Source organism: Dama dama, chromosome 8 (assembly GCF_033118175.1).
Source record: "Dama dama isolate Ldn47 chromosome 8, ASM3311817v1, whole genome shotgun sequence".
Lineage (NCBI taxonomy): Eukaryota > Metazoa > Chordata > Mammalia > Artiodactyla > Cervidae > Dama > Dama dama.
The window spans coordinates 42,341,188-42,354,798 of NC_083688.1; positions in this window are offsets into that span (position 1 = coordinate 42,341,188).

The window sequence follows — 13,611 nt, forward strand, 5'->3', positions numbered from 1 at the left end:
GACCCTCATGATCTACAATGGAAATATCAAGTTCCTATTAAAAAGGATATAGTGTGATCTAGCACATAGGATCTAGCACAGGCCATTTTCACAGTAAGTGAAGTCTCTTAGTCGTGTCCAATTCTTTGTGACCCCATGGACTATAACCTGACCATGGGATTTTCCAGGCAAGAATACTGGAGTGGGTTGCCATTTCCTTCTCCAGGGGATCTTCCCAACCCAGGGATCGAACTCAGGTCTCCTGCATTGCAGGCAGATGCTTTACCATCTGAGCCACCAGGGCAGTAAGTAATGAATAAATGCTTGTTGATTGATTGATTTAACCTGACTCCAATGCAACATATTTTTATCCAGAACTTAGGCAGGAGGAGAAGGGGCAACAGAGGATCAGATGGTTGGAGGGCATCACCAACTTGATGGACATGAGTTTGAGAAAGCTTCAGGAGTTGTGATGGACAGGGAAGCCTGTTTGTGCTGCAGTCCACGGGGTCACAAAGAGTCGGACACAACTGAGTGGCTGAGCTGAACTGAGCTACTCTAATAAGAAATAAAGCCAAAGAGAAATGAGGAGGTTGAAGGGATGAATCATCATGTGGGGAGAAAATCACTGGCCACCAATTCTGAGAAACTAGGAAACCGAAACTAAACTATTTGAACAAACTCTTCCTGGTATTCCTGTTTACTCAGGCCTGTCAAGTAAAGGCCAGGAGATATACAGAGAAATTCCCCCAAGATTCTGAAGCAGAAAGATATGAGTGACTCCAGTCAAGATAACCTTCTGCTATTTCATGTTTTCAGTTCTTTGGTCTGCTTAAATGACTTGCATGCCTCTCCTTTCAACAGGGTTCTTTCCTAAATGATAGCAAAGGGTGATGGGGCACATTCATTATCTGAACAGGTTCCTGGAGAACCCACCTCTTTTCCTTTATTCAGTCAAAGCATTATTTCTTGACCAATTGATTCAGAGTCATAAGATAAACCAACAATGCATTCACCATTAATCTTTAGATTCACCGTGAAAATATTTAGATTTTTCTCATCAGTCTCCATGGCTCTGCATCAAGTAGGATTTTTGAAGGAGATTTCAAACTGATAAGCTAATAACCCAACTAGTGACAACAATGGTTTTAATTTTAGCAACCCATCTCAATCCTTGCTTTCCTACAAAAATTCACAGTTCCTAAGAATACCAGTTCCAATACTCACACTATAGTGTGTAATACACATTTTAAATCACACAGCATGACTAGTGCCATGGCTATAGAGATCATTTTTCTTCCCTTGGTCATAAAGACAGAACTTCTGTGTTGTAATAGAAAACGGAAATGTCTCAGAAAGAACAGCCTGTGGAGATTATCAAAATTGCTAGTTTAGCTTTAAGATTCAACTCTTTTCCCTCAAATATACACCAGGGTCCCATGAATGGTTATGGGGTTTTCCATACTAAGGAAAATTTCCAAGTTTGCAGATTGAAAACCCCCATTGAAACAAATGCATTATGTCACTTGAAGTAAGAGCATCTGTAAATACTTTACAAAGTAATGTCTTTTGTTCAGCAGAGGAAAGCCAGATGATGCAATAGCTAGCTTCCAGCTGCACTTCCCTCCTCTGGAAACTCAGCTTCTTTTAGTGCCATTTGAAAGACTCCTGACCATTTATTGAGCCATTCCGATGATGTGCTTAAACTCCATTCTTCATCTGATCACTTCTGAGGAAGAGGGAATAGGCACTGCATGAGAATGCATGTGTGCAAAGCATCAGCGTGATGGTTCTCTTTCTCTTGGGCATTACTTTTTAAACACAAACAGTGCTGAAGGAAGAGGAAAATCAGTCAGAGACCTTGGGGGATTCGTAGTGAAGGAAATCCTTCCACAGGATGCAGGTATACATCCCATAGAAAGTACATAAACAGCATTATAAGCTGGATGTGGTTGTGATTTGTCTGAAGTTTATTTTCCAAGCTTTTAAAACAATTCAATGCTTTAGTGTGCCAAAATAGATGAACTAATAGGTTGGCTGCCCGCTTTTAGGAGGTCAAAAGACAAGCAGGGAAAAATCCCCCAACAGAAAGTAACGGAAATATTTTAGTTGATTTAAACATATTCTTAGCACTTAGAATCGATAATATCAACAGGGCCAGATGTTAAGCTGTAAATAATGAAAATCAGAGTGTTGAACTGAAACAGCTGGTTAATCAGCCATGTAATAGAGGAGGGGGCAGAAGTGGCCCATTTAATTGTTTTCGGTTGTGAAGAATAAAACAAATGCAATGACAGTGATAAGATTTTTTAACTTTCCAACTTGGTATGTGGTCTGAATCCAAAGGACTAGATTTTTCCTTATTTTCTATAACTTTGCCCCAAAATCAATGTCTTGTGCTCTGGTATAATGAAAAAGATTTTTTAAAGATTTATGACTTGGAATGTTGGATGGCACGATCGACTCAACAGACATGAGTTTGGGCAAACTCCGGGAGATAATGAAGGATGGAGAAGCCTGGCAGGCTGCAGTCCGTGGGGTCACAAAGAGTTGGACATGACTGAGCGACTGACTGGACAACAGCAACAGCGACAAAATGACTTGGAAATCTCTTATGTGGACCTAAATTTACCTTGAAAGCTGTCATGTTCTAACACCTTGTTGCTGGGCTGTGGATTAGACTCTCCCAAGGAGTCAAGAGTCTTTTCCTCTCCCATGCGTGTTCTCTGACCTGCACACCATCTTGTGAACCAACACCAAATCTCCCAAAATTAGCCATTCTTTGACCCAAAGAGCCAAGTCAGGTTTTGTTTGTTTTGTTTCTGCTTTTAAAACCTGGACCAGCCTGTGTCGGCAGCCGTGGGGGAAGTTGAAGTAATTTCTGATCTTGCCCCCAACTTCCCGCTCATCACCATCACCCGTGTCCTCCAGGTCATGATGACCATTGGCATATTGTGACTTCTCAGATGGAGAAAGAACTGCAAAGCATGAATTCTTTCCATGGGGATGCAGCCTAGAAATGTCTTTGTTTCATAATTGAGCAACAGAAAACCTGCAACCGTTTGAGGCTACATATAACATTCCTGGGACCCTGGACATAACACCAACCTCACTTAATTCTGAAAGTGGAATGATATGGTAGACTCTTTGCTTTGAGCAATTCGTGGCAGATACTCTAAGGAGACATCTAATATAATATGCCATGAAATATTATATGCCATGAAATACTTCCTGTGGCTGCTTGATTCTGTAAATGGGTTAGTACATGTAGTGCATTTTGCCTGGCCCACATCAGACCTTGGAACTTTCTCCTTGCAGCTGAACTTCAACTCCACAGAGGCTGTGAAACGCCTCCAGTTAATTTTTCACTCACTGAAAACAGATCTTGATCCAGCACCTGCCCCCAATCCACTTATGTCATCCCATCTGTGTTTCTCAAAATCACATCCACAACCTCCATCTCAAAAACTTGGTGGAGTGAGGGTTAAAAGGGCAGATTTCTGGGTCCTGTCCCAGACTAACTGAATCCACAGCTCTGGGGAAAAGGCCTAAGAATCCACCTTTTTATCAGGCACCCAAGGTGACTCAGTAAAGTTTGAGAATTCCTGATATAGAGCTTCATAAGCCATCCGAGGGTTTGTTTCAATATCCTCTATACTGTTGAAATTAAGATTCTGTTCACTGTGTAAATCTTTGTATTCTCTACGAGGACTCCAGGCCATTCATTCGTGGTTTCCTTTGGTTTCGTGGCTGGTGGGGGGTGGTGCGGGAAGGGGGCGTGGGGTTGCAGTGGGAATCTATCTGTTGATGGATTTGCTTCCTGTTGTCAGAAAATGAAAAATATACAACACTGTGTTTCTCTTGTAGCTTTAGCAACTGGAAATCTTACAGCAATCTTCTTGCCCAGGTGTGGCAATCTATTCAACACTGTGGTTTATATATATTTACCCTTTCTCCTCCTTGCAGGTGAGTTCTGTTTTATTTTACATTTAAATGACAGATTGTACTGCTGTGGTCTGTCATGACCTCTGAACCACTGACAAAGAATATACATTTTTTAAACTAGACAGTGTACATTTTTCTCCCAGGTTCAATTCTTGGCATGAAGCAATTTCTGAATGGCCACTTGGATCAAGATTAAAAACTTGCTTGTTCTAACATGCAAGATTAGTAATACTGCATTCTGAACAGTTGAGTCTCTTAATTAGATTGCATACTGGGTCCAGTGTTTTACATATCTACTTTTACAAATACAAGCCAGAGACAGGAAGTTATAATGCATTTTTAATGTGTATAGAATATATTCTTTCTCTGCAGGCTATGAATTTCTGAAGCAACAAAGTGTCTCCATGGCTACCTGACAAAATTACTAAGGCTGCCAGAGCCTGCTGCTATTTGGCTGTGAACTAAATTAATCACTCGAGTCAGCACAGGATAGATAATTTGCATCTCCAAACCCTGCAGGGGGAGATGTTGAGCATCCAGTGAATGCCCAGCAACACTTCTGACCGTGGCTCTATCAAGACTAGCTTTGGCCATGGAGCATACCTGACTAATGGGTTGAGCTATTGTTCCTCTGAACCCGCCACCACATTCCCGTCCAGGCCACACTTCCCATACGCTGCACTGAGCCAGTGACTGCTCAACGGCTTGTGGATGCAGACCCATTTCTGCAGACATGAAACTCTTTTTTTGGTCATTTTTTTTTTTTTTTAATGTTTAATTGGAGGATAGTTGTTTTACAATGTTGTATTGATTTCTGCCATAGAACAACATCAATCAGCAATAAATATGTATACATATGCATACATATACATATATATGAAAGTGTTAGTCTGTCAGTTGTGTCCGACCCCATGGATTATAACCTGCCAGGCTCCTCTGTCTATGGAATTTCCCAGGTGAGAATACTGGAATGAGTTGCCATTCCCCTTTCCAGGGGATCTTCCCGACCCAGGGATGGAACCCAGGTATGCTACATTGCGGGCAGATTCTTTACTGTTTGAACCATCAGGGAAGCCCAAAAAGAAGGCAGACAGACGCTGAGTGTAATACTAATGCTGTGACTAATCCCCTCCCTCTTGAGCCTCTCTCCTACCTCCCCCATCCGGCCCCTCTGGGTCATCACAGAGCTCCAGGCTGGCTCCCTGTGCTACAAAGCAGCTTCCCACCAGCTAGCTATCTCACACCTGGTAGTGTATACATGTTAAGGCCACTTTCTCAATTTGTCTCATCCTCTCCTTCCCCTGCTGTGTCCACAAGTCCATTCTTAACATCTGTGTCTTCATTCCTTCCCTGCAAATAGGTTCATCAGCACTGTTTTTCTAGGTTCCATATACATCCTTTAATATATACTGTATTTGTTGTTCTCTCTCTGACTTACTTCACTCCAAATAACAGGTTCTAGGTTCATCCACCTCACTACAACTGACTCAAATTCATTCCTTTTTATGGCTAATATACCATTGCATACACACACACACACACACACACACACACACACACACACACCACAATTTCCCCTTCATGGATCCCAGCCTTGTCGTGATGAGGGGGCTTACATAACTCTAAAAGCCCTGCTTATTTAACTTACATGCAGAGTGTGTCATGCTAAATGCTGGGCTGGATGAATAAAAAGCTGGAATCGAGATTGCTGGGTAAAATATCAACAAACTCAGATATGCAGATGATACCAGTCTAATGGCAGAAAGTGAAGAGGAACTGAAGAGCCTCCTGATGAGGGTGAAGGAGGAGAGTGAAAAAAGCTGGCTTAAAACTCAACATTCAAAAAACTAAGATCATGGCATCTGGTCCCATCACTTCATGGCAAATAGATGGGGGAAAAGTGGAAACAGTGACAGATTTTATTTTCTTGGGCTCCAAAATCACTGGGGACAGTGACTACAGCCATGAAATTAAAAGATGCTTGCTCTTTGGAAGAAAAGCTATGACAAACCTAGACAGCATATTAAAAAGCAGAGACATTACTTTGCCAACAAAGGTCCTTCTAGTTAAAGCTATGGTTTTTCCAGTGGTCATGTATGGATGTGAGAGTTGGACCATAAAGAAGACTGAGCGCCAAAGAACTGATGCTCTCTAATTGTGGTGCTGGAGAAGATTCTCGAGAGCCCCTTGGACAGCAAGGAGATCCAACCAGTCAATCCTAAAGGAGATCAACCCTGAATATTCACTGGAAGGACTAATGCTGAAGCTCCAATATTTTGGCCACCTGATGCAAAGAGCTGACTCACTGGAAAAGACCCTGATGCTGGGAAAGATTGAAGGAAGAGAAGAAGGCAGCAGAGGATGAGGTGGTTAGATAGCTTTACCGACTCCATGGACATAAATTTGAGCAAACCCCAAGACACAGTATAGGACAGGGGAGCCTGGCGTGCTGCAGTCCATGGGGTCACAAAGAGTTGGGCACGACTTAACAACTGAACAACAACCACAATTTCTTTAGCCATTCCTCTGTCTCATCTAGGTTGAGAAACAGAACTTTTTAAAGTGAAGTACTTTGGCTCAAGTTCTCATCGGTTGGGACAAACTTCTCTGGAATTGAACTGTGGTCTGCCACACTTGAAGCATGTCGCCGCTTCCTTCTCTCTCTCTCAGAGAAGTGGGAGCTTTATTTCCCCACTGCCTCTGCATGTCCTTTCCTTTTTTTTTCCTTCACAGGTATTTCCCCTATCAATCTAGTGCATGTTAGAAAAAAGAGAAGATTCACTTTGATACTGGCTAAATCCTATCATATGGGAATTGGCAACCACATCCTTAAGGCAAAGTCTGAGGTGGACCAGCGGTAGATTTTAACTCTACTTCCCTGTATGATTCCTCAGTTTCTGCAGCACCCTCCAACGCAAAAGCATAGTTACTAACAGAGTTCCTCAATGTTCCCAGAAGCTTTTCATACATTCCTAGCATGAATGCCTCCCATGTCTATCCATTTTAGACTCAACAAAGAAATCCTCTTTAAAGGATCCCCGCTGACTGCTATCCACAGTACCTGATACAAAGGTGTTAGGTCCCTAACAATGGTATGACATCGGGTTTAAGCACACAGGCTTTGGGTCAGAAAGACAGGATTCAAATCTTGACTCTGCTCCTTACCATCTGTGTGTCACTTGGGCAAGTTACTTAACTGCTCTGTGACCTGGTTCCCCATCTGAAAAGTAAGGATATTTATAATAGTGCTACCTCAAGAGGTGTTGAGGTTGAGGTTGATATGATTAAATGATTAAGAATTCAGTGCAGGGAGATGCTGGGGCTTCCCAGGTGGCGCTAGTGGTAAAGAACTCAGCTGCCAATGCAGGAGACATAACAGACGCGGGTTCAACCCCTGGGTCTGGAAGATCCCCTGAAGGAGGGCACAGCAACCTACTGCAGTAGTCTTGCCTGGAGACTCCTATGGACAGAGGAGCCTGGTGGGCTACAGTCGATAGGGTGGCAAAGAGCCAGACACAACGGAAGCGACTTAGCACACTTGCACACAGGGAGATGTTAATCAAAAAGTACAAACTTCTGATTATAAGATAAATAAGTTCTGGGTGTCTAATATACCCTAGGGTGATTATAGCTAGTAACACTGTATTATAGTACTTAAAAGATGGTAAGAGAACAGATCTTAAACATTCTCACCACACACACACACACACACAAAATAGTGATTATATGACATGGTGGTGGTGTTAGCTAACAGTATGGTGTAAAGGGTAAAAGTCATGCACACCTTTGGTGACATTTATTCCTATGTATTTAATTTATTTTGATGCTTTTGTAAATGGTATCTTTTTTAGTTTATTCTGTTTATTGCTTGTATATAAAAATACAATAGATTTATATATATATATATATCCCTTGTGTATAAACATCTTGCTAAATTCATATATTAACATAGTTTGTAGATTCTTTTGGACTTTCTGAATATGCAACCATGTTTTCGGTGAATAATGACAATTTTTTTCTTTCTTTGCAGTGCTTATGCCTATCTCTATTGCATTTTATCTTTTAGTTTTAAATCCAAAATTCCAGTGGGTTGAGGTAATTTCAAATCATGATTTTATAATCCAAAACGTTAGCTGCTTCCCCAACAATTTCTCAGATTTGGAAATGATAGCATGCATTTTATGTATTCATTCAAATCAGTGTCCAAAAATAATGTTTTAAACAAGAAAAAACAGACAAAGGCATGGAGGATACCCCCAGAAGACTTGTTTTTAAGTTGAAACTAATCATTAATTAGTATTCTTCGGAGGCAAGTGTTCACCTATGATTTGATTCATGTATACATTTCTCAGCTCTCATCCATTTCTTCGCTAGAATATCCCAAGATATTTTGTCAAATTTTACTTGAAATCCACATACACCTTAGGCCAACAATTCTCTTTATCTTCAGACTGAAGGTCCTATGTAAAATGTATAGAGTTTATTTATTTCTTTCTCTTAATGAAACTATGCTGGCTTTTTAGCAAAATGGCTACTTTTCTTTTTAAGTAATCATAAAATATCTGCTTAACAATCCATTCTGTCATTTTGGGGAGAGGCTATGGATATGAATTTCCTGGAAGCCACTTCTCTGTCCTTTTGGGGGACAGCTGTTCATCTCTAGCTTCCTGTCATGCCTCCTAACCACCACAATTTTTAAGAATTATTAACAATAATTCCTAAAGTGCTAATGCAAGTGATTTCAGTTCCATGGGTCACAATCTGTATGTGTCTGAGAATGTAAATGTCCTGAAAGCAGAAAGGAGATGTCTTACTATAGCCTCACTTATTGCAGCTGAGTCATGGCAGAACACAGAAGCCCCTCCTCACTCCCAGAGGAAGAAACTTCAATAAAAAGACTACTTACAGGGGAGTGAGCAGGGTTAAGGAAACAAGCAGGGATGGTAAAGCACCAGAAGTGATGGGAAGCTGGTAAGACCTTGAATCAATCAAGATACCAGCAAGAAATCAATGACTAGAACTGCGGCCCAGTGACATCTGGCCACTTTCTCATCCTCCATCCTTTGGATGTGGACTTTTAAACTCCAAGCTCACCAGCAGGCCCTCCTGCAACTTCACTGGTGCTGTTAGTTGCTTCTATGTTTTCCTTACTGTAATCATTTTATATCACTTTGTCAACATTTCCTTTTAAGGGATGGCCATCCACTTTGAATCCTCTCTCCCCCTTTGGAATTGCTGACCGTGAGAAAAACCTCTGAAATATTTGAAGTCAGTTTATGTAACACAGACTAAGCCCGATATTGTCTTCATTGACTATTTTATGAGCTCTAAAATGGATATAGTCATTTTTTCCCCAATGTTGGCTTAACTTTCACTGTAACTATTTTTTCATCACTATTTAATTACTCCAGAGTTATTGTTCTTTTTATTGTGTACTTTTTATCCTGAAGGATTGGGTCACCAGGAATTTATGTTTAAAAAAAGAACATATCAATTGTTTCTTTTAGGAGATTGAGACTAATATCAGTGTCTCTCAATTTTATGCTATTTTGTGCATAAAATAAACCAACTTAATATATGCTGTGCTGTGCTTGATTGCTCAGTCATATCCGACTCTTTGTGACCCCACGGACTGTAGCCCACCAGGCTTTTCTGTCCATGGGATTCTCCAGGCAAGAATACGGGAGTGGGTTGCCATGCCCTCCTCCAGGGTATCCTCCCAACTTAATATATACCTGATAATAAACATCAACATAATAAACATACCGATGTAGAGTCCTCAAGCCACAGTGGTTCATCAGGGACTCCCACATTTTGTAAAGTAGCCTGTATTGCTATTCTCACCCTGTTGAGTCATCTGCAGGGAGCAGCTCACTGGAAATTTGGGCCGTGATGTGAACACCGTTGATCCAATAAGAGGACAGCTGAGTGCATAGCCAAGCATGCTCCCTGAAGCAGGAGAGCTGAGTGACACATCTTCATGGGCATCACAACCACCTTAAGAGACTAAGACTAGAAAAGCTACAGCATTAGCTTTAAATGATAAGGGGGGGGGGGAGCTTATTTTAGTTCAATGTCTATTTGTGATTTTAAAAGAATCCTTAGCAAATAAGATTAGAAGTGAACACATTTAACTGGTAAAGAGCAGCAAAACAAAACAAAACTAGAGCAAATTTCAAGCTTAATGGTAATGAAATCATTCCCTTTTAAATAAAAACCAACATAGGAATATCTACTCTCACCGCTTCTATTCAGCATTGTATTGAAGCTCTTAGTTATTACAGTGAAAAGCAGGGAAAAGAAATAAAAGGCATTAGTGCTGGAAAGGAAGCCATCATTATTCACATGTGACTATATAACATATACCACAAAATAATAGCCAGAAAATTATAAGAATTACAAAGAGGGCTGGGCAAGTTGTTTGGATATAAGATCAGTGAATAAAAGTTGATTACATTACTGTATATCAGTAATAAAACATCAGAAAAATGTATCTAGAATAAAGGTTTATTTCTCCTTTAAGTTATTGTATTGACTATTTTCTCCAGATTTATTCCTGAATACATTTTGTTTTTTAAAATGGTATATTTTGGGAAACTTACTATTATAAATAATTCTCCCCAAACTGACCTTTAAATTCAATGAAACTGCAATCCAATTCCCAGCAAGATTCCTCGTAAACTTGACAAACTAAAATTAATATAGAAGACCAAATAGCTGAGATACCCCTGATGAAGAAGGTCAGAAAGCAAGATTATAGAACCATTATAATTAGGGGAGGGTAGTTTTAGCTCATCAAAATAGACAGTTGGACAATTGGAGTAAAGTAGAGAGCCCATAAATAGATCCATATCCATATGGAAGCCTGATGAAAAGGCAACACTGAATATCAGTGTAATCATGGGACAAATGGGATCTATTCAGAAGAAAATAAAATTGTATCCCAGCCTCATGCTATTTTCAAAAATCAATTTCAAATCAATTGTGAACTTAAATGTAAAAAGCAAAACTTAAGAACTTTTAGAAGAAAATATATTTGTGATCTCAGGTGAGAGAAAATTTTTTTAAATGAGACAAAGAACACATAAAACTGAAGGGAAAGACTTATAAACATAAGTTATCAATTTTATCTTAGCCAAATTTATAAGGAGACACCATAAAAATCAGGTAGAAGTAAGCTACAAGATGGAAGAATATATTTATAACACACATAAATAACAGAGAACTGGGATTCAGAAAATATAAAGAAATTTTTTTAGATAAATGAGAAAACAGCCCTCCAAATTTTTTTTAATGGAGCTATTTCACAGAAGGAAAAACAGAAATGGTCCCCCAAATTGAAGAAAATGTGCTCAGTTGTAATCTAAAAATACAAGTAAAACACATTAAAATACTATTTTATACCCATCAGACTAGCAAAAAGTAAATGACAATGTTGTTGGCCGTGGTATGGAGAAACAGAAATCTTAAACATTGCTGATGGGAATGAAAATTGGCACAATAACTGGAAACATTTACCACTATCTGAAGAAAATTAGTATAACCAATAACACAACAATTCCACTCCTAGGTGTATATGTTTTTGGAAGAAAATCTTACATGCACACACAAAAAGATAATAACCTTATCCTTAAAATAGGGTGGGGGGGGGGCACTCAGAAAACAACTTAAATGAGAGACTGGACTGATAAATCGTCAAGACAATAGAAAAACTGTAATTTAGTGAAAATGAATAGCATAAAAATGGAGAAATATCTCAAGTCTAATAGTGAGCAAATTGCACTGTGAAACATAAAACATGACTCTACATAAAGGCCAAAAACATACAAAATTTTAAAGTATATTGCTTAAAGAGGCATACATACATGATAAAATTGAAACAAAACAAGAAGATGACAAAACACAAGCCCAGAGTTTTCTCTGGCAAGGAGAGACGGAGGTAGGAGAGGAGGGATACGGGAAGTTTACAGAAGACTGGTCATGTTCTGGTTCTTATTCTAGGACAGCTATGCACAGCTCTGCATTGTATATTTCAGTCTGAACCACACGTGTGTGTGTACTGTGACCCAGAAGCATGTGCCTGCAGCCAGGCTGGAATTAAATGCCAGGTGGATCGCATGCCCCTTCCCTGTGGCTGCTCCTGGGATGGCTGTGGCAACGCGGCTGGGAGCATGGACTTCAATCCAATACGGACCCGGACTCACTACCTCCACACCATCACGAAGCTGGAGCTGGCGAGCAGGCGGCAGGGGAGCCGCCCGCCAGCCCCAGGCGAGGAGCCCTCTCCCACCACCAGCTGCAGCCTGGCAGCAGCACAGGCTGCGGAAACACGGGCCTTCCAGGAGTTCATCGCTGAGAACGAGAAGGCGGCGATGCGCCTGCAGAGCGCCGAGGAACTGGAGCAGCTCGAGGCGGAGGCGGACGCCAGCGGCCCCGGTGCCAGCCGGGGCTCGGGCATCGAGAGCCTGGCATGTGCAGCCCACGTGTCTGTATATACACAGACACATACATACTGCATTTACATTATCTGTACACTTTTGTAAGTATGATGTATTTCACAATAAATACAACACTTAAAATAAGCCAGGGACTTTCCTGGAAGTTCAGTGGTTAAGACTTCCCCTCCAATACAGGAGGTATGGGTTCAATCCTTGGTCAGGGAGCCAAGATCCCACATGCCGCCTGGCCAAAAAAAAAAAAAAAAAAAACCAGAAGCAATATTGTAACAAATTCAATGAAGACTTTTAAAATGGAAAAAAGAAACACTTGAAAAAAAAGTTCATGAAGGCTTTTGCCCCTTCAATCTTCTCTCAGAATATTACACAGGCATGATTCAAGAAATGAAGCAAATAACATCCAAACTTGGAGACAACAGCTAAAGATGGTGGCACAGGAGGATAGAAGAAGCCTGGTTTTGAACATGTGGTTGGGCTCCTGTACCATCCTTGGGCAGCCTAGGAAACTTCTGGTGATGTGAGCAATTTGTTATTGAAGCAGGACTGTCTTTCAGTCACAGCTGAATGAAATCTTAGGAGATAGAGTATTAATGAAACTCTGAGAATTCTAGTCCCTACTAGAGTCTTCTGTCTAGATGCTCTGATCACATTCATGTCAGTGTGATATATTGATTCATACCCGATTCTTTTGGGCTTCCCAGGTGTCTCAGTGGTGAAGAATCCACCTGCCATTGTAGGATACATGGGTTCCGTCCCCGGGTTGGGAAGACCCGCTGGAGAAGGAAGTGGCAACCCACTCCAGTATTCTTGCCTGGGAAATTCCACAGACGAAGAACCTAGTGGGCTACAGTCCATGGGATCGCAAAAGAGCCGGACACAGCTTAGCAACTAAACAACAACAACAACCACATTCTTGTATCAAATCTGACAGCAAAACACAAATTACAACACATCCCCAATTTCTCTTCCCCAAGTTCTATTTTAACCCAGACTTTCTAATTCAACCACTTGTCTCATTAACTGTGTCTCTATTTGTATAGTTCATTATACTCCTGAATGTTATTACATATATTCTGTGCAAATGCTGAAAATTCAGGAAAACTCAGCAAAGCTTGTATAGAATACATTCTAGAATATCACCTTCAAACTATCCTCTAGGAAAGACCTCCATAAAATGTTTTTTATACCTATAAAGATGATATTTTTAAAGATCTCCTTACCTGAGGCGGGA